This window comes from Camelus ferus, chromosome 7 (assembly GCF_009834535.1).
Source record: "Camelus ferus isolate YT-003-E chromosome 7, BCGSAC_Cfer_1.0, whole genome shotgun sequence".
Taxonomy (NCBI): domain Eukaryota; kingdom Metazoa; phylum Chordata; class Mammalia; order Artiodactyla; family Camelidae; genus Camelus; species Camelus ferus.
Genome location: NC_045702.1, coordinates 63143734 through 63164842, shown reverse-complemented (window position 1 = coordinate 63164842; position 21109 = coordinate 63143734). Strand labels below are relative to the sequence as shown.

Here is a 21109-nt window from a genome sequence, read left to right as displayed (position 1 = left end):
CACAGTAAGCAATTTCATTCCCTTGATGTTTTGTCAATATCTGAGCTGATCTTCCCCAGGGAAATTCTAGTATCTGTCAGACCGTCCAAACTCTTAACAGTTAGAGGAGAGTGGCAAGAACCGAAGCAGAGACACGTGTTCTGCTCTGGGTTGTCGGTCTCCAGCCTCAACAGGCTTTCCCAAGCCCAGAAACAAGCCCTCTAACCCTCTGCTGTAAAGCAGTGCTAGGAATTCCATCCTCCCCAAACAAGGTAGCCTGTGAGGAGAATAAAGACGCCTACATCAGTACTGGACAGCAAGGAAGCTCGAGATTGGAAATTGAGCCCAGAACTCCCAGGACCATGAAAAATTTTCTTAAGAACTCTTGGTTTAAAAAAAAAAAAAAAAAAGGTTAAACCTCCCCCAACCCCAGTAACTTTTTTATGTAACTGGAAAAACTTGCTAAATCTATGACCTCAAGGTTGACAACTGTATTAATTGTGGTACTGAATAGATGGCAAAAAAAAAGATTTTCCTCTGGTTTTTCAACACCTTTCAGTTCCATCCTCATGAGGCAAAGGTGTCATTTGCTGCTGTCTTTCAACCTCTACCACCTTTTACACGGAATGGAAGAAGAAAATTGCTGTTGGGTTCTTCTTTCATAGACAGAGATGAAATGGTCAGATAGTGCCCATGGGGGCTGCATTCCAAGTCCTTCTGAGGCCATTTAGAAGCAGTTCATCATTGTGACTGTTGTTTTAGTTTTTCATCTGCTCACAGTTCAGCCCCACCAACAAGCCTAGGCCTGTGTGTTCTCTCTCCCTCTGAAGCTTTTTCCTCACAACAAGCCAGGAATCTCCTCACCTCCTCTTCCACACTGAGGAACTAAGGAAGGGACATGTCCTAACTCAGTGAGCTGCAGGCTTGTTTTTTTAATTTTTTTTCCTTGGCATTCAGACTCTCTGCCCCAAAATGAAGATTTATCCACAAACATTTTATTGCTTCCTAACTCCACAGGATACCTTTGTCAGCTTTTACTATCTCTCATTTCTTATCTGGCACCAGGTTTTCCTCATTGATACGGGCCCTTCTGCCTATTTTTCAAAGTTGTTGTCAGAAAGCAACATTGTTTAAGAGAAAGCTCTGGAGCAGGGCACGTCAGCTAGGCTTTTAGTGTGTGTTGCTCACTGCCTTCTCTAAATCATCCCAATTTCATAAACTGTCAGAAGGCCTGGCTGAAACTCCAACTTCCAAATGCGTTGCGTGTTCTCCAGCTCACCCCTTTAGACGCTTCCCTGGCAGGATCTCCTGCAGGAGGGAACAACAGTGAAGGCGAGTCCATGCCATCATGACCTCCACAAAGACAGTGGTTCTCTGACTCAGGCTTGAAATATCTGCTGTCAGTGGTGCATGGAAAAGGTAAGGCTTCTGAAAGTGGCTTTTTAAGTAGCCGAATCAATCACCTGGGTAACTGGGCAAACAGAAAGTTAAATTAAAAAAAAAAAAACTTTTAAATGTAAACCAGTGCCACCCACGCGTGAACAGGTGGCAAAGAGCCTGAAGCAGTCTTGAAACAAAAATTCTGAATGGCTCTAAGAGTCAAAAGAAATGTAAAGAGTACCTCAGGGCTCAAAGAGGAGGTTCCTTTGGCCTGTCCCGCTCTGATCCTAAATGTCTGGGGATGATTCTTGTGCTTTTATTGGGATTATTGGTCATGAACCAGTTCAGACAAGATAGGAACCAACCCAAATCTTTCTCACAAACCCACACCAGCCTTGCATCCTTCATGGGGTGCAAGCTATGCTAATTCATTTCTCCTGAAGAAGAGGGCCCAGAGGCAAGTGATTCCAGGATATTCTTCTTTTGGTCTTAAAGCACTCGAAGGCATCAAGAGAGTGAAAGTGTGACCTGGGCAAAATTATTAAGGGGAAGTCCTTATAAATTTCTCACTCTGATTCCTCTACCATAAATTCTCCTTGTGGCTAAAGGATTTATGATATGATTACTGTTTTCCTCCACTTTTTCCTTTCACTACCCCTGCCCCATGTAAATGGGCTTTCCTTTACCTTGCCACAGTGGAATTTCATTTTATAATCAGTAAGCAGAAAGTCTCCAAGGCTAAATGTTCAGCAAAAGCCTAAATGTTTAGAATATGAGTTCACGGGAGAGGTAAAGGGAAGACAAGCGAGTTTGTGGGTAGGAGCAGAGTAGTTCTGCAGAAGCCTGGGAAGAGACCAAAATAAAGAGATGTCTTCATGTCTAGAAGTAAAAGAGCAGGAGACAGACAAGTTGGCTGATCCCAAGAACTTGAATCTGCTTTCTGGAAGCACCACCAGGAAGGGTCCAGAGAGGTGGTGTGACCACTAGATTGATCTAAGAACAGGCACAATGTTTCTTGCCCATCTTTGTTCATGACTGTTCCCATTCAGATCTACTCTGCCTATGGTGACCTCATTAGGCTCACTAAGAATTCTCGCGCAGAACATCCCTGCTATGTGGACAGATATCAATGCCATGTTGAAATCAGAAAAAAAAAGGAAAGCCTCAAGATGTATTTCTTCGTTTTTATTTTCTTAGTTGATGGGCTAGTTTTTCTAAAACACTATTAGTTCAAACAATGTAAAATGACTGCAATTCAACCATTTCTTGGCCCACAGGAATGGCAATTTCACATGGTTTGCCAATTCACGAAAAGGTAGTTTATCCACCTGGCAGGTGCTGATTGTGCTGGGTCAGCAGGAACCTCTCCTGTCCAAGAGTTCTCTAAGTAAGGGTCTTACACAGAAACCCTTGCTTGCTGTTCCCTTATCCACGGAGAACCTACTGAGGGCACTGTTGTGATTCCTGGTAGAGGAAAAGTGAGAGAGGGTGTGCAGGAGTTAGGTGACTGCAAGCTGGGAGCAAGAAGGATCACAAGTTAAAACACAGATCCACCTGGCAGCCTCTCGTTTTCTTTTGTGGAGGCTCAGCTTTCCTAAACAGGGTGCATTTTCCCATTTTGTTTGTTTCCCATCTTCACACGTATCCTTGTGTTTGTAAGTGTATGTCTGAGCAACAATGAAGAATAAACTAACAATGGCCCCTAAATGACTGTAAAAGCAGTAAAATAATATCCTTCCATTGATGTCAAGAGATGAAAAGCCTCCTACTTAGGATGTTTTAACAGCGAACCATTTAAAAAATATTAAAAAGTCAAAGCTGAATATGCATCATTAGATACCAAGGAATGATGGAAGAATGGATCTATCTCCAAAGTTGAGCCCAGATCTGCTAACAAGCAAAGGAAAATTCAATAGTCCATCTCACTTGGGTGTATTTTACTTTGGAATTGTCAACCAGCTCCAAAGCCACCTCCTCCATGACGCCTTCCCATATTCCCTTAGCCAGAATGGGTTTCTTTCTTCCCTGCTTTTTCATGAAAGTTTGTGGTATAGAATGAGATGCTTTGTTGGGTAATTCAAACACTCCCCATCTATGAGCACATATTGTATTCAAGGCACCATTTTGGAGGCCATATAAAGATTTGGAAAATACAGTCCTCCCTCAAGATTCTTAGAGTCTACCAGGCAGTTATAGCTGTGGACAGTTATGTTGGCCTGTGCCAAATGTCCTGGCATGTCCTATGTCCTCTACTAGTCTGCAAGTTCCTTGCAGACAGAGTTTGTGTCCTATTCTTTCTTGGGCCCCCAGGAAGCAGTGCCAAGCATGGGGACCAACTTCAAAACTTGACAGATGGACGAGCACCACCTGCTCCACACTGTGGTCCTTCCCCACAGCCATCTGCTTCTCTTTCCAACCTCTCAAGCTGCTATACTCCTGCCCCTTTCCTCATCCAGTCCTCCCCACCTCACAACTAGGACAGCTGCTAAATCTGAAGCCAGTGCTCTATCCCATAAATATTAACAAGCATAGTTACTTCCTTTTTTTCACCTACTGTCCCCCCACCACTGCTGACAGGACATGTGGTTTGCTCTCCCTTTAAGTAGATTTTCTTTAAGAGCGTGGTGGAAAGCTTTTCTCATTGTAAGTTCCTCAGGTGACCACTTTGCCTCTTCTCTCTTTATGGTGTGGTTTGTTCCTTTCTTAACGTCATCTGACTTGTGGAAGATTACTTCCATTCATAAAGAATTTCACCTGCTGGTCAAGTTAGATTTAAAGCTCTAAACACTGGCAGGTGCATCAAGCCAAGAGGTAGAATTATAGTGAGGAAGCCCAGCAGGGTCTTAATATGGGTCCCCCCAAAAGTAGACTCAGAGACAAGGATTTAGGTGCAAGGATTTGGAAGGTAATCCCAGGAAATATGGAGAGGGAGTGAGGAAATGAAGCAAGGAAGGGAAAAAGTCAACACAGGATTTGTTGATAAGCAGACAGCCACTCTGGACAACTGAGGCTTGATCCTGCTGAGGACCCCATGAGACACTGGGCAGATGCACTTCACTCTGATCCCCTCAAGGGGTGAGGAGGCTGGGGACTGCACCCACCAACTCCATTCCACCCTCTGTGATTGAAGACTGTTCCTGTCTCATCCAGCATGCTCCTGGAGCTAGAAAAAGCCCTCAGACAGCGGGAAAGAGGAGCTTGAGGTAAGAAGTCTTAGCTCATACAGAGAGCTGAACACTGAAGCTGCAACCTCTGGAGTGACTGAGGGGATGTGATCAGACCTCAACAGCATCTGCTGTGCCCACCAAAGTATAATGGAACCTAATATCTAGCAGGACCCACCCACTGCAGCCTGAGAGAATGCTGCTCCCGGGACTGCGTAAGGGCATCCACTGAGAGTGAGAGCGGTGCTGAAATCAGCCCACATTCTGTTTACCAAACTGTATGCTCTGATGTGGGGCTGCATCCATCTGGAAGAATGGAAGTGCTTTTTCCTATTTGCACAAAGGTGGCAAAGAGACTAGTAGTGGCCCTGATGATACTAACTTGATATTACAGCAAATGCCAAAACAACACCTGCATGATGGGGTCTGACTTTACACACCACGGTTTCCTTGATGTGGAAAAGGGGGCACACCGGAATAACAAGGCAGTATTCGTGTAGTATGTGCACTACATAATATCCAGCTTGGGATATACAGGTGGTTCTTAATGTAAATATAATTTTTGTTATCACCCCATTCATAGCAATTCTCTGACACTTTGCAGCAATAATTAAGGTGAGTGTTACCATGAGCTTCTTCTTCTACTCCCAGAGGAGATCTGATCATTTTGCCTAACAGAGTAGGGCGGCCCTGTCAGACTGTGCCTTCTGCTATTTTTGCCAATCACTAGAATTTGCTGCATGGCTGCGCCTGACCCAGAAAGTATTTGCACTGGACCAGAGTCTTCTTTCCATCTCATGAGTGAATCTCTTAGACTCCCCAGTGCTCCCCATTGGAGGGACTGGCTCAGGGTGATGTCTCTGGTTATTGCATAATTTGGAATTTCAATCAGTGTTGTGGCTCCTACTTCCCACATTTACAATAGACATGTCAACTTTGCTGAGTACATTTCCTGCACTTGCCTATGCTTCTGGACAAGGGCTTTTAATGTTCTTTTCTCTTCCACAAACTGTGGTTTGCATGTTTTCCATCTGACTGCTTAATGGCAGGATGCCTTTCTCCACCTCACGAACAAATTGAATTTTCTGATCGTAGGTTATTTACTTAGTCTTTGAAATCCTATAACTTGTCCCAGTTATTCATACTGACTGAATAACTCCTGCAGCATGAAAGAACTCAGGAGCAGTCTCACATAACAGAACTCAAGTCAGGGCCCTTTAAGTTCTGACGGCTACAAGACCTTATGAAGAACCCCCTGGAGGCTTTTCCATCTTAACAATTGTTAAGTTTCCTGGAATCAGAGAAAGTTAGGGCTAGACAAGACCTTGGAGATCATCCTAAAGTAGCGTCTAATGTCTAGAGCTTGTAGACCACAATATCTTGCTGTGATTTGATGTAGAGAAATTATTTTCAGGGGGACTAAACTAAGTTTACTCTCTCATCATGGCTTTACTTAAAATGTGAGAAGGTGTATGGACCATGAAGAGCAGCAATTCCCTGATGGGTATCCTGGCATGACCTTGAGATTTTCTATTATTACTTTATTCCTAATTGTTGATAGCTGTGACCAGGGCCTTAGCTCCAACCCTGAGTGCTCTGGAGATACAGCAGGTAAGGGATGGCAACTGGCACAGAAAGACACTTTGAACATGATGAAATTTGGCCTCTTGCACCAAATTTTATAATAACTAGAGATGCCAGTTTCACACTCTGAAAATAGGTACATACAGGCAACTACTCTGTTGGCAGATGAAGTCATTGAAGAGGTCTGAAATTCCAGGTGCCCACTTTCACATTTACTTGTATAAATGATTACATATTAATGTTAATAATTAAAACAGGTGGCCAAGCCCATCTGACTTTCTGCATTTGAGAAACAATTTTGTTGGATATCATAGAGTTTCCTTTATCAGTATATAAACTGTTATCACACTGCTATTTATGCCATTGATGTTTCTAATTTGAAATTTGATCCTTCTCAACTCCTAGAACAACTTCTTGTGTTTTAAAGATTCTGTCATAGCAATTTCTTAAAATAATTGGAACCACTTGAAATAATGGAATAGTGGCTTTGGGGTCAGACAAATCTGTTTAAATCCCACTGATTAGCTCTGTGATCTCAAGTTATTTCATTCTCTAAGCTAGTCCCAACCTGAAAAACTTGAAAAATAATATCTTATGGAAATGTTGAAAGGATTAAATGAGCTAGATAAAGGTATTTTTAAAAACTACTGTAGTGCCTGGTATATTATAGATCTAGATCTTACCAAATTACCTACTCATCTATCTACCTATCTATTACCTAGCTAGCTAGCTATCCACTTATATCTCCTGACTTTCTTATATGACTGTATTAAGAAATCTATTAAACACTCAATAGTTCTCTCCAAGTAAAAAAAAAAGTGTCTATGAAGATTGCTAGTATTTTACATATTTTCTTTCAGGACAGTATTTTGTCCCTTGTAAGTCAAGTGCTGAGGTTCATATTTTTGAGAATTATGAGTAGGCCTGTTTCTCCCAGCATCCCTTCTAGTGCTAGATTCTGCATTGGTACAAGAGTTCAGCAGGACTTTAGGCTTTGATAAGTCAAATAAATCATTGCTTCCAACTCTGAGCTACTCCTCTCCTTTACCATGAAGAGAAGTGGAAATGAAAGGACTTTCTTATTTGCCTCTGTGACATTCGTGGGTGCCAGTTCTCCTAGGTGATGCCTTCATTTAAAAGATGTCATCCCTACATTGTCTTCTATTATCTGATTCTCTTACCATCACTCTTAGAGCTGTATCTTCCCACTTGGTTTGGAAACAAAGACAATTAATTCCTCACCAGCCTTTCTCTACCCTATCAACTGTGATTCGATGGCAAACACTCTTGACCAGCATCTGGAGAAACTGGAGAAGTGGTTTGAGGCATTTCTTTTCCTTTCTTTTTAATGAAATCATTTCGGAACTCTGTCACAAATCACTGAAGATAAAATGCAGACTTTTGTTCTTGCAAATGCTAAGGTTTGTTGGGCATATTTAAAGAGTGGACAAGTAAGAAGTTCCTTTGCTAAGTCCTCAGTGTTGTGTCTGGAGACATATGTTTGCCTTTCCTTTCTCTTCCCCATGTGTAGAGCACATGAGGCCAGTCCAGCACGGAATCACAGTGTGGAGGACCCAGCTCCTCGTGACTTCTTTAGAGACCAGATCCTTTGTCAGGTAAATGTTGTGTGTGCCATGGAGCCCTCCACAGTGAGGCCAAGTGGCCTGCAGACTCCTTCTCAGAACAATCTTTTCAAAAAGAATAAAATACAGTACATGTCTAGGGAAACCAATATATTAAAATACAGTTATCAAAGTATTTTACTACGCTACGTGCTTCCTCACTAATGTATAAAATAAAAAGATCTTGCAGCTAGTCTAATAATTACCAAAATTCCTAGTGGTGATGAGCATAAATAATAATTAGAGATATCTGAAACAACAGTGAAATGACATAAAAATATCCATGATTTTTACTGGTGACAAAGTCATAAGTATTACAAATTCTATCATGGTTGTTTCCTGCATTTGTAGTTAAAGGAATGCTGAATCTGAGAGACCAGCAAAAATAAAGATATCATCTTTTTCCCATTTAAGTTTATGGAGCTCCCTGAATTCCACTTCACCAACCCCTTGGATGTTCATGGCCCACAAGTTAAGAATCCTCGGGCCTGGGCTCCCAGTTTGGGGACCAAACTGGTTCTGGTTAGATAGTCTCACTTTCTGGCCTCTCTCACTGCCAAAGCTGAAAAGATTCAAGAGTCAATTCATTGCCAATGGTGGGAGGCAAAATCTGAACATTCGAAACCAAAGCTGTACTTAAGAGAAGGGCCTTTGTCTTTGCTGACAATGGAAAGGATTCACGGTGAAAAGATCATTGTGTACCTTGGATGTTTGGTTAATGTGCCTTTGAAGGCTCTGGAACACACTACCAGGAGAATTCATCCCCCTGCAGACTTTAATGACACTGTATAGAAAACACAGAAGGGAAAAAGGCAAATCAATGTATTTAGTCCATGGAAGAAAAACTTTCCCAGTTTACATGTCCACAGCAGTAAAGTCCATCACACTTGATCCGATCCTGCTGCAGGAGAGCCTTGAGAGAGGGGATGGGGATGGCCTCCCAGGGCACTGTCTGGGTGTTCCCAGCAGCACCTTCTGTCTGTTCTCTGGTGTTTGTTTTTCTATCCCCATCCCTCCTCCTCAGCCTGGCTCAAATTCAGCTCTGAACTAGAGCCCCGAAGGGCCGAAGGCGGACTTCCTCTGTGTAACCTTCCTGAAGCCACCCTAGGGCTCTGTCAGTGGGAGACAGGAGTCACAGTGACAGGGACAATCACTGTCACCTTCCTCCCTCCTCTTTCCTCCTCGGCTCCTGCCAAGCCCTGACAGCTCTGGAAGCCAAGAGCCTTCCCCTGAATCCCGCGCAGGTCTCCACGCTGTGCGCTGCTGCCAAGCCACGGGGCCAGCTCTAGGAATGTGTTTTTAATATTCATTGTTCACTCTGTCTGTTACCGATGTGTGCACTGCAATTATTGTAATTCTTTGCACATGTGTTGTTATGAAATGGGTGCCTTTCAAGCTATGCCAGGTTTTTTTTTTCTTTCTGAAACCTAAATGTATTATTTCTACCTATGTTTCAGTTAGTTTGCCATGCTTCTTTATTTTAATTCAAAGATCAGTCTGGGCAGCAAAGAAAGAGCAGTGTGTGCACAAAGCAAGGTCTGCCTGCTTTCCTCATGGTACAACAGTTGCTTTTGATTTAGGCTTGTGTGGTTTTTACCTCCCTCTCTTGTTTTCTTCTTTCCATGCGCACAACCAAGCCAACTCTCAGACATACACACACATCCCGCATGTGCTGCTGCTGGAGTAGCCATCTGCACCCAGGGGAAGGCACACATGCAGTGTGCAAAACAGACGTGCACACATGTGCATGCAAACTGCTTCGGGTTGGAAGATTTCTTGGATATTAGGGGTTTTGTTCCTCCTCTTAGTGGTAGAGAGAGAAAGGAGGTTTAGAAAAAGTCACTTTCTGTTTTCTTTTTTTTTTTCCCACTCTAATTGGGCTTTTTCTGACACAATGTAGAAACTTCAGCCACAATCTGCTTATATTTTTTAAGTTTCTTAGGACAATGATAAAACCTTAGTAAATTAAGGATAACTATTGTTCAGCCTTTAAGAACTCACTCTTGCAATTTACAGAAGCGAAATTAAAAAATAAAACAGTGGCGTGTCCACCTGGCAGACTTCACCAGCTACCCACACATACGTATTCCTTTCTTTAGGGATTCTCAGGATACTCCATTTCTGCCAGGCAGAGAAATCTGACCCGGTCACACCCCTGCCTGCTAAGCATTTTACTTTCATTGTTAACTATATCCATTTGTCACCATGAACATTATCATTTTAAGGTAGCAGGGAAGCAGGACTGCTTGCTGCATAATGGTGCTGTAACTCTTGTTGCCAAGAAGGAATCAAAGCAATGGACAGTGGCTAATGTGGGAAATCACACCAGAGAGAGAAAAAAAAAAATGCAGAGAGACAGAGACAGAGATGGAGAGAGGCAGGGGAGGGAAGGGGAAAAAAGAAACAGACACAGGCAGAGGGAAAGATACTTACAGACCAAAAAAAAAAAAACAAAACAAAACAAACAAACAAAAAAAAACCACAGAGAGAGAGATCTATACAGAAAAACTAGAATTTCCAGGGAAAGATTTCTAAAACAATGACACAGCTGTTGCTAGGGAGCTGGGAAGAGAGCAGACAGAGATGCCATCCACCAAAGACTTAATATAAACCTACAGGTCTTTGTTTGCAACATCTCTCCAGTGAGGAGACTGGATAAAGAGGGGAAAGAAATATGGTGAAGCAGTCCTCTTAGACACACATTGTTTTAATAGCATACTCTGTAGCAGCTTTGTGGGGGCAATGCCTGAGGTCAAAGAGCAAACCTTAATCTCCAAATTCCAAGGCAAAGGCTGCACCCAGCCAGCTATGGGGAACAGCCCCACCCCCCTGTATGATGGCTCTTAGATGTGGAGCCCAGGGGTGGCAGGTCCTTCCCCTAATTGAAAGAATGCATCCTGATGACCTGTATGGACAAGCAGGGAGTTTGGTCTTCCTGTTGCTCAGGCTTGGGGTTGAGGAGAAGAATCTGGTTTTGGGGGAAACCAGCGGTGGCTCCACATGATACCACTCCCAGTGGGAATCTGAGGAAGTGGATGGGGGTCACTGTTTCTCAGGATCACCTGTCTGCCTGTATTAGTCATCCTCAATTCTGTCTTTCCTTTGGTCCACCCTTCTAGAGCTTTATTCACACATGTCTTTTGCATCCTCTCCCTTTCAACACAGATATCCTCCTTATCCACATGTATTATTTTTCACTAAGGGGACAATATGAACTTTTGAATATTTTTTTCCTACCTGTAGAATCTCTTTCCTACAGTTCATCTACCACACTCCCTGTCCTGAAGTTCAATACCATCATGAACACCCAAACATTCCCAAGGCTCAGAAACATTCTGTTTCCAGAATGTCTGCCAAATGAAGTCATATATTTTGGCCTACATCAAGTCCAAATAGCAAGGCCATGTATCAAGTCCTTCAAGCAACTGACTTTAAACCAGGGTCACAAACTTTTCTATAAAAAGCTAGATAGTAAACTTTTTAGGCTTTCAGGGCTATGCAATTTCTCTGTCCCAAATACTCCACCCTGCTGTTGTTGCACAAAAGCAGCCATAGATAACACAACAGTGAATGGGCATGGCTGAGTTCCAATACAACTTCAGTTATAAAACCAGGAGGAGAGGACAGATTTGGCCCACAGGCTTCGGTTTGCTGATTCCTTCTCTAGCTGCCAAATCAAACCTGTTCTCCAAGTCCCAGCTCAAGTGTTCTTCTGTCTGTAAAGCTCTCCCTGATCTACCCAGTGTGAAGTGACTCTTTCACTCCATGCACACAAAACTTTACGTCTCTTTTCTGACCAGACCCACATTCTGCCTTGTGCAGAGTCCGCGCCTCATCTCTCTGTTGGTGTGCTCGGCATCCCTTGCCAAGGCTGCTACAGTCCTTTACTCAGGGTAGATGTTCCATAAGAAAGCATCGGTAGGAAGAATGGTGGAAAGTCAGTGGAGAGTGAGTCTAGAGAAAAGGCAGAGGCTTGATCAACTACAGTTTCCTCCTTCCCTTCCACGAAAAGTATGAGTTCCCTTGAAGATCACGGAACAACATCAAATGCCTTCTGGAGAAACCAACACCTCAGCTATCACTTAAAAAAAACAGAAGCGTGCCCGTCAAACATAAATTAACTAAGTATTCAATTCCCCAACCAGGAAAGTTGGTATTGCAAATGGATCTGGGCGGAAACCATTTCTAAACACACCCAAGCTTTAAAAGAAATAGCTTCATCTGATGTGAACTGCCAACACATTCCTCCAAAATCCATCCCTTGTGAGAACCTCGTTACCTGCTTCAGCTCAAAATCCACATGACGCCAAACCACCTCAGCTTTTCATAGCAGGGTTAGAAACAGCCAGGCCCTGTGTGCCCCTGAGAAAGGGTTTCAGAGATGGGAAGCATAAATGAGGAAAAGAGCAATAATGCAAACATTTTTCCAGTCAAGTTACTAGGAAAGATAAAAATTATTTTAAAGTTCGCTTAATACAATATTTTTGTCATTTTTTGCACTTAGGGATGGCTTGGTTATATTACTACATACTTGATTTTGTCTCTCTAATCATTTTAGGTGCATGTCATATCTTCTTAATTAATCTGTAGGTATCTCAAGAAAACGGTACACATATTCTGTTCTTGTGTACCTCCTAGAGCATTATAATACCAGAGCCACAGCAAATGCTCAATAAACATGCAATAAATAAATGGATATTTGGGGTATGTTAACCTGGGGGGGAGGGGGGTTAAGTTACCTAAGTTAATTTTTTAAACATTTTTTATTGATTTATAATCATTTTACAATGTTGTGTCAAATTCCATAAGTTAATTTTTTTAACTCCTCCCTTCTCTTAAAATCCTGAGCCCACCTCTTTTTCACAACCAATTAGTACCTCTATTTTAAGTCCTTTGAAATTTTCATAACAATAAGAAAGAAAAACCAAAATTACGCTTGCAGCTATGTTTTACTAGATTTAAAAGTTCTTTGATGGCAGGACATGACACACTTGGATAGATGAAAAACAGAACTTTTTGTTATTTGCCAAAGTAGAGAAGGCCGCCAGGCAGAGCCACACTAAGGGTTACACCCTGGGGCGGGGGCAGCTGATGTACGACAAGCAGGGTGGGGTTAACTAGGTTTAGCAGGCTCCCTGTGAACTGGCTGAGTTGAATTACTTCTCAGGCTCCAGGATTTAGGGGCTGTTTTCACTTGTCTGGTACCTGGCCGTGGGGCAATTAGGGCTGGCGCATATACTCAGGAGTGTAAGAGTTCCACAGGGAAGTCACTGGGGATGTGGACTTAATCAGCTGCGCAAAAGGGGGAGCTGACCGGCCTCTAGCCAGGGCTTCAAAACTGGATCAAGACAGCATTTTTTTAAAAAAAAAAACCCTATATTACAGACTATAACAGAAGTCACTGACAACATCCTCATCCATGTTTTATGAAAGCAGAGGCCTGCCTGTACTATTCTCCTAGTCATTGTATCCCAATGTCTCGCATGTCAAAGGCACTCACATTTTCTTGAGTAAATTGAATGAATCCAGACTTTCACTCCTACAACAGGGCAGAAAGGTGCCCCACCGAGACTGCTGGCCTGGATTCTACACTTCACTCGGTATTGAGACTTGAACCGCAGGAGGAAAAAAAAGTGTAGTAAATCTACTATTCAGGGGAAAAAATGTGAATAAGGTCAATATTGGCCTGTCAAAAAGATTATATCCTTAATCTGGAATGTTTTCATTTTATCGGAATGACAGACACAAATAAAATAGATCAGTGTTTATTGTATTGATCAAATCTGAGAGCAAAGTGACATTTGGGGATAAGAGAAATGGGAATGACCAAATGCCAGCTAAATTTCAATGGTTCTACTGTGGGATAGAAGATAACAAAGCTTTGAAAATCAAGAAGCAAAGAAAGGTAAGAAATGACACTGGATAACAGAAGCTCATAAGCTCCGGACAGAGAGTCACTGATTTTACAAGATCACAAGACACTAGGAGCATTTGGAAGGGTTAGCATCGTCTGTTGGCAGAAAAGAACTGAAAGAAAATACATCTAGATTTAGCATACGTAAAATAAATAGGAAATAATGTCTTGGGACTGTAGAAAGTAAGTCATTAGCCCAACAAAAGCAAGAAAACAGACTTAAAGAAATGATAATACACCACTCCACTGTTTCTGTGGGAAGTAACACAGAATGAGGGCTTCATGAAGAACTCTAGAAAGCTTTGGAAAACTCCAGGAACGGTTTCTTCACCATAGGACCAGTCAAGTTCTTTATCATGTTAATGCATGTTGGGAACGTCCAAGAACAAAATGAGGTGGGTCTTGGCCACAGAACCCTTCTTCCATGGAGCAGTTCATATGACTCGAATTCCATAGAACACTTTGATAAAGCCTATGCTAACATGATTTTTTTCCACCAGTGTTATTTTCATAGCAAACAAGTTATTCTATTCTGTCAGAATTCAAGCAGCTAAATTTCAGAACACGCAATGCCATCCTGTCTCTCAGGGGCTAACTAGAAAATTCTCCTCCTGTCTACTATAGGCATCTATGTCGTTTGAGAAAATACATCTGGTCCCTCTATGACATTTTTGGGACAGACTAAATATATGTGATAATGTCCACTCTTCTCAGTGCTGAAAAATAAAAATGATTTGATGCGGGGTGTGGTGAGTGATGAGAGAAAATCACACAGATCCTAGTGTTAACCACTGTCCCATTATATTCCTGTTCATCCACTTAATTAAAAGCCTTGGGTGAAAAAATCAATTTTAAGCCGAAACCAAAGTAGCAAGCTAAGAATAACATTAGCAACTAGAATTTCAATTTCTGCAAGTCTTTGCAAAATTCAGCAGTGACTTCTATTGAATGAGCATCTGATTAGGACATCAAATAATATTGAATATCAGCATTTAGCTCCTTAGCTTGACATGTCAAGCAGAGGAAAAAGCTGTAGTAGGCATTCCAGAACAGCAGAATGTGATGGGCAGGCCTTCGCCCAGTGATTCTGAGATAAGTGGTTTCTCTTTTTTTGATGTAAATCTCCTTGCAAGATCTTGTGATTCTGATGCCTTAAAGGGGCAGTTGTTTATTCGCATTTTGAATGAGATAAGGTCATTTTATGATGACTTTTAAGAAACTACTGACATTACTTTTTGATTCTTTATTTAGATTTCCATTAAATATCTATATGTTTATACAAGTCATAAACACATGGCCAAGGAAGCTCCTCTGAGATCACTACTGTTACAAGGAAAACAGCCCCAAGGAAGTTGGTTTTCAATAACACCTCCGACAATGGCTCCTTTACTGAAATATTACTGACTACATACCATGTGTGAGGTCTTTTGGCCCCTGGCTGGCTCAGCTCTATCCTTATAACTAAATAACCAAGACACAATAGTCAATCAGGCAGCTTTTAAACTACTCTCAATGGTAAAAGAAACAGATGGCGACAAAGCCACGGGTATCAAGCGGGCATCCTGGGCTCATGTATCGACATTAGCTAAATGAACGCAAACCTAGGAAACCATATACTTAGAAAACTGAGCTTCACTAGTGTACCAGGTACCAAAACTACAAACACCATTCCCAAAGGCGCAAAGAAAATGAGTTTCTTTATTTTTCTATAAGTGGGACACTCCCAGTTTACACCTGTTGTCCCAGTGTCCCAACTGGTCTAATATTTCCTTCTGATTTTTAATCTTTTAATAAAGAATTATTAATAGCTGCATTGGTAGACCTCTACTTTGTATCTTCAGCTTCCGACATGGTCTTGTCCAGTACTGTGAGAGATGTATGCACAGTGAACAGATTTTTTTACTTTAGCAAGTGATTAAATCTAAAAGACACCTAGCAATAACCCATATCTCTTTTCCCTATTTTTTCTGGACTCAGCATAACAAGCACCTCCCTTTCAAAAACAGCACACACACCAGCACTTGCTGGTAAACGCAGTGCCCTCAGGGAAGAGAGAGCTCAGAAGCAAATCTGCAATTTGGGTGGCAGTGAAGAAGGACTCAAAATCACTACCCTACAAGCCACTGTGGGGCCAGTCAATTGTGTTGCGGCCTATGCCACACCCACATCCTTCCAAATGTATATCATCTCTGAGCCGTCAGTTGGCAGGGCCAAAAGAAATGTGAGACTTCATTGGTTAGGTGGGGAACATACATGGGAACTAGAAGCAGGGCCATCCTATCATTGAGTTTATAGAGAGCAGCCTGGAAAACTCTCGTACAACAGTTTTGTTACTCATTGTATTATTTACATACATATACCAGTAGCTATTATTTGGTAATATTGTTTTCTTTTGCAATAAACTCTTTCAGCAGCAAAAAGCTCAAAAACCCAAAAACAAAAAATTAAGCTCTGCATTTGATGTCACAAGAAGTTCATGATGGATATGGAACTTGCAAAGAATGTTTATCAACACAGTTTACCATCTAGCATCAAGGCTAAGTGATACCACTGACCACATGAAAACCAGAAGACACAGATCTTCTGAAGAAGCACCAGTGTCTATTCCAAAAGTCAGAAGTTACTTTAAGACTGTATCCAAAAATGACTGCTGAACATGGGCACTTGCAGAAAGTTTGCTTACAAATCTCTCAGTGAAGCATGAATTTTCATTTACCTCAAATGATTGTTCTTCTTCATTAACTTCATCCACTTTGGATTCCAAGTTCCCTTTTGGACACATGAAAATTGAAGTGATAATTCCATTAGAAGAACTGCACAAACAGTTGAACGAGGTCAGTTTTGTTCCAGTGTCCTAGATACATCAAAGAAAAAAGCAGTTAGTTCCAATAATGGTTTGTTTTTGTTTATTCAACTCAAGAAATCAAAATATATCTTTTGAATATTCATTCTATCAATGAGAAGTATCTGACATTATTGTGAATGCTATTATAGGCTCAATTAAAAGTTCACTGTTAAAGATAAAATTATCTCTTCTGTGGTATAAAGATACAAATTTTAGAGTCCAGGTTTGTGATAAAAACAATACTCTTATGAAATTAAGAAAACTTTGGAGCAGAAATGTACTTGAAACCAGATGTGGTAAAGATATAATTAATAATTGCATTCAAAAAAGATGCTGTATCCCATTAATCAAAATAGAAACTGTCTTTGTCAAAATGCATAAATATTACACACACATGCAAAGCTAGAGTAACTGAACTATAAACTTGAACTATCATGAGGAAGCTGGTGTTCAATTTCATTATGGAAATGTACACTTTCTTTGCTGCCCACCATCCAGGTCTGTCCCTAAAGTTTGCAGAACCCATGGCAAGAACAGAAATGGAAGCCCATATACTGTAAGTCTAAAGTTTTATAAGTTACAAATTAAGGCAGCAAACTGAGCCATTTTGAAAATCAACTTAAGTGCCTAAAAACACACACACACAAAATCATCACATTCCTGATGATTTGAAAATGGCAGGGAGCAGCACGATTAAGTCAGAAAATAAGAATAATGCAAACCTTCAGAGACTCCTAAGCTGGGCCAGCTTCTGGGAGTGTGACTCTGCGCTCAGAAGGGCCCCACATTTGGCTTCATACTCGCCTTCCATCTTAAAGTTTTTAAAATTTATAATAAAATTTATATGGAACCATCAAAGACCTAGCATTGCCAAAGCATTACTGAAGAGGAAGAAAGAGGCTGGAAGAATAACTCTCCCAGACTTCAGACAATACTATAGAGCTACAGTCATCAAGACAGCATGGTATTGGTACAAAAATAGACATACAGACCAATGGAACAGAATAGAGAGCCCAGAAATGAACCCACAAACTTTTGGTCAACTCATCTTCGACAAAGGAGGCGAGAATATACAATGGAATAAAGACAGTCTCTTCAGCAAATGGTGTAGGGAAAACTGGACAGCAGCATGTAAAGCAATGAAGCTAGAACACTCCCTTACACCATACACAAAAATAAACTCAAAATGGATGAAAGACTTAAACATAAGACAAGATACAATAAACCTCCTAGAAGAAAACAGAGGCAAAACAGTATCTGACATACATCTCAAAAATGTTCTCCTAGAACAGTCTACTCAAGCAATAGAAATAAAAGCAAGAATAAACAAATGGGACCTAATGAAACTTACAAGCTTCTGCACAGCAAAGGAAACCATAAGTAAAACAAAAAGACAACCTACGGAATGGGAGAAAATTTTTGCAAATGAAACAGACAAAGGCTTGATCTCCAGAATATATAAGCAGCTCATATGACTTAATAAGAAACAATAAGAAACAACCAAACAACCCAATCCAAAAATGGGCAAAAGACCTAAACAAGCAATACTCCAAGGAAGACATACAGATGATCAATAGGCACATGAAAAAATGCTCAATATCACTAACTATCAGAGAAATGAAAATCAAAACTACAATGAGGTATCACCTCACACCAGTCAGAATGGCCATCATGCAAAAATCCACAAATGACAAATGCTGGAGAGGGCTGTGGAGAAAGGGGAACCCTCCTACACTGCTGGTGGGAATGCAGTTTGGTGCAGCCACTGTGGAAAACAGTATGGAGATTCCTCAAAAAACTAAGAATAGACTTACCATATGACCCAGGAATCCCGCTCCTGGGCATATATCCAGAAGGAACTCCACTTCAGGATGACACCTGCACCCCAATGTTCACAGCAGCACTATTTACAATAGCCAAGACATGGAGACAGCCTAAATGTCCATCAACGGATGACTGGATAAAGAAGATGTGGTATATTTATACAATGGAATACTACTCAGCCATAAAAACCGACAACATAACACCATTTGCAGCAACATGTATGCTCCTGGAGAATGTCATTCTAAGCGAAGTAAGCCAGAAAGAGAAAGAAAAATACCATATGAGATTGCTCATACGTGGAATCTAAAAAAAAAAAAAAAAAAGCATAAATACAAAACAGAAACAGACTCATAGACATAGAATACAAACTTGTGGTTTCCCAGGGGGCAGAGGGTGGGAAGGGATAGATGGGATTTCAAAATTGTAGAATAGATAAACAAGATTATACTGTATAGCACAGGGAAATATACATAAGATCTTATGGTAGCTCACAGAGAAACAAATGTGACAGTGAATATATATATGTTCACGTATAACTGAAAAATTGTGCTCTACACTGGAATTTGACACAACATTGTAAAATGATTATAAATCAATAAAAAATGTTAAAAAAAATTGAACAAGGGGCCCCACATTTTCATTTCACACTGGGCTCTGCAAATCATGTAGCCAGTCCCGTTCTCAAGGGCCATTCACTCTGCAAGAGGATTTCCTATGAAACTTGCCCACTATTTTCCCTTTGAAAAAAAAGTCAATAGAGCCAGCATTTTGCTTTCGATTATTTCACTTTGACCTTGAGGCCTGGACAAAACATAAGGATAGAGGGGAAAATGGTTTTTAAAGGGCACTGGAGTATTTGAAAACCTTGACAAAGGTTCCATTAAAGGGTTCAGGTTGGTTCTTGTCATTCTGGAATTGCCTCACCCACTTCCTGCCTAATCCCTGATTAAATGCCACCATTTCACCCAGGTGTCCTCTTTTCCTTTCTTCTGCCCTTCACCCTATCTCTTTTGATTATGGAGGTTTGCTCTTTCTTTGTGCTCTTTCTTTTTTTCAATTCCTCTCTACTTTTTCAATTAAAGTTTGGGGTAGTATTATTATTAAAGCACAATGCCAGGCAGAGATAGGAAGCTCTCCAGCATCTTTATTAATCCAGGGCAAGTCCATTTTGAAAGAAAGAGAAAGGAGATTTATAAAGGGCAAGGGCTGGCCTGGGCAGATGCTCACAGCAGGGACAGAACCTGACAAACTGCAGAAAGGTCTGCAAGGAAATAGCAAAATTGTCCTTGGCATCAAATCCCCCAATGACTGATGTTCTCTCAGCCTCCTCCTCCTTCCACTAGCCCCAGCCCTCTATCCCATGAACCCTGGTTTTGAGTTCCTTAATTCATGATCTATTATGCAGACTTTCTCCTACAAATCTCCAAACTCCCCCTCTGCCATTAAACAAGGAAAGGCCCCCAAACTCAGCTTCCTTCAGATGTGGACAGCACTCAGGGCGATGGGGTGACTGTATAGGTGATGATGAAGGACTGTCAGCTACCAGCTTAGTAACACAGAGGTTAGGAAAAGCCTTCGGGCTCTTGGCAAGCTGCCAATCTCTCTCTTTAAGGTAAAACATGGAAGCCCAGACTGACTGATTTGAAACCCAGGGAAACCGGTTCTTCCTTTCTCCACTTCATACCATGTGCACAGCTATATTCCCTCTGAGTTATTCCAAAAAGACCACAAAGACTTGGGGTTCAGGACAGAGGTACAATCAAGGCTGAAACAGGGATGCCCTGGAACCAGGATTGGGCTTTCTGGATGATGGGGACAGACAAGGCCACCCCTCTATACATTTGCCCTAGAGATCCCTCTGGGGCTTGTCCCTCCAAGGAAGTCAGCCACAGGACAGAGGCACAGAAATGATAAGGATTTTCTGCAAAGCTCTGAAAATGATTCTTGAGTTTCACTTACTGGATCTGTTTCTAGCAGTGATATTCTGAGCATTAAAAACTGATAAAGTGTGGGCAAGGTTCTACTCAACAGACTTGAGGCAGCAGCCATTTACCAGCCAATGGGGAAATAGTCAGTATTCAAAGTGGACCTGTCGCACCAGTGCTTGCCAACTGAATACTAGCTCTACTGACAAGTTTTTGTTGGCTCAAATAAATATGGAGTCAGATACGTCTGGATTGGAACCCTTGATCCTTCACTACCAGATGAAGTGGTGGCCTTAGGTAAATTATTTAACTCCTTGGCCCTCAGCTTCCTTATCTGTAAAACTGGAATAACTCACCTCTCTGTTCTTTGTGACCATTTACATGAAATAATATATGTAAAGTGTTTCTTAACTCAAAATTTTGCTCACATAGACTTCAAGAGCATGTTCCTGGAGAGCGTGGCACAGGAAAAGAACAGTAGATGTGACTACTGTTTAATGTCAATATATTAAGCAGCTGGTGTGTACCAGGCCCTGCGCTGGTGCAATACACCTTCATCCTTACCAAGACCCATTTATTCTTACCAAGACCCTGTAAATTGGGAATTTTAATCTTCATCAAGGTCCTTTTTTGCTGCAAATAATAATAGCTAATATTTATTGAGTGCTAACTAGAACTCTATAAGGATTTATTGTTACTGACCTCATTTTGCAAAGGGGGAAACTGATTCAGAACGAGTAAGGAGTTAATGTGAACAATAACTGAACTGATGTGGATAGGCTATGAGAATTGCCACTGGAGTCAGAGACCTTGGCTTAATCCCAGCCCTGGAGAAGTTAGCAAACTTCTCCAGGCCTCAGTTTCCTCTACCT

At 41.4% G+C, this 21109-nt stretch overlaps 1 pseudogene; it reads right to left on the bottom strand.

The window, feature by feature from the left end:
* Nucleotides 1-21109, bottom strand: part of LOC106728792 — a 334339-nt pseudogene that overhangs the window by 140005 nt on the left and 173225 nt on the right.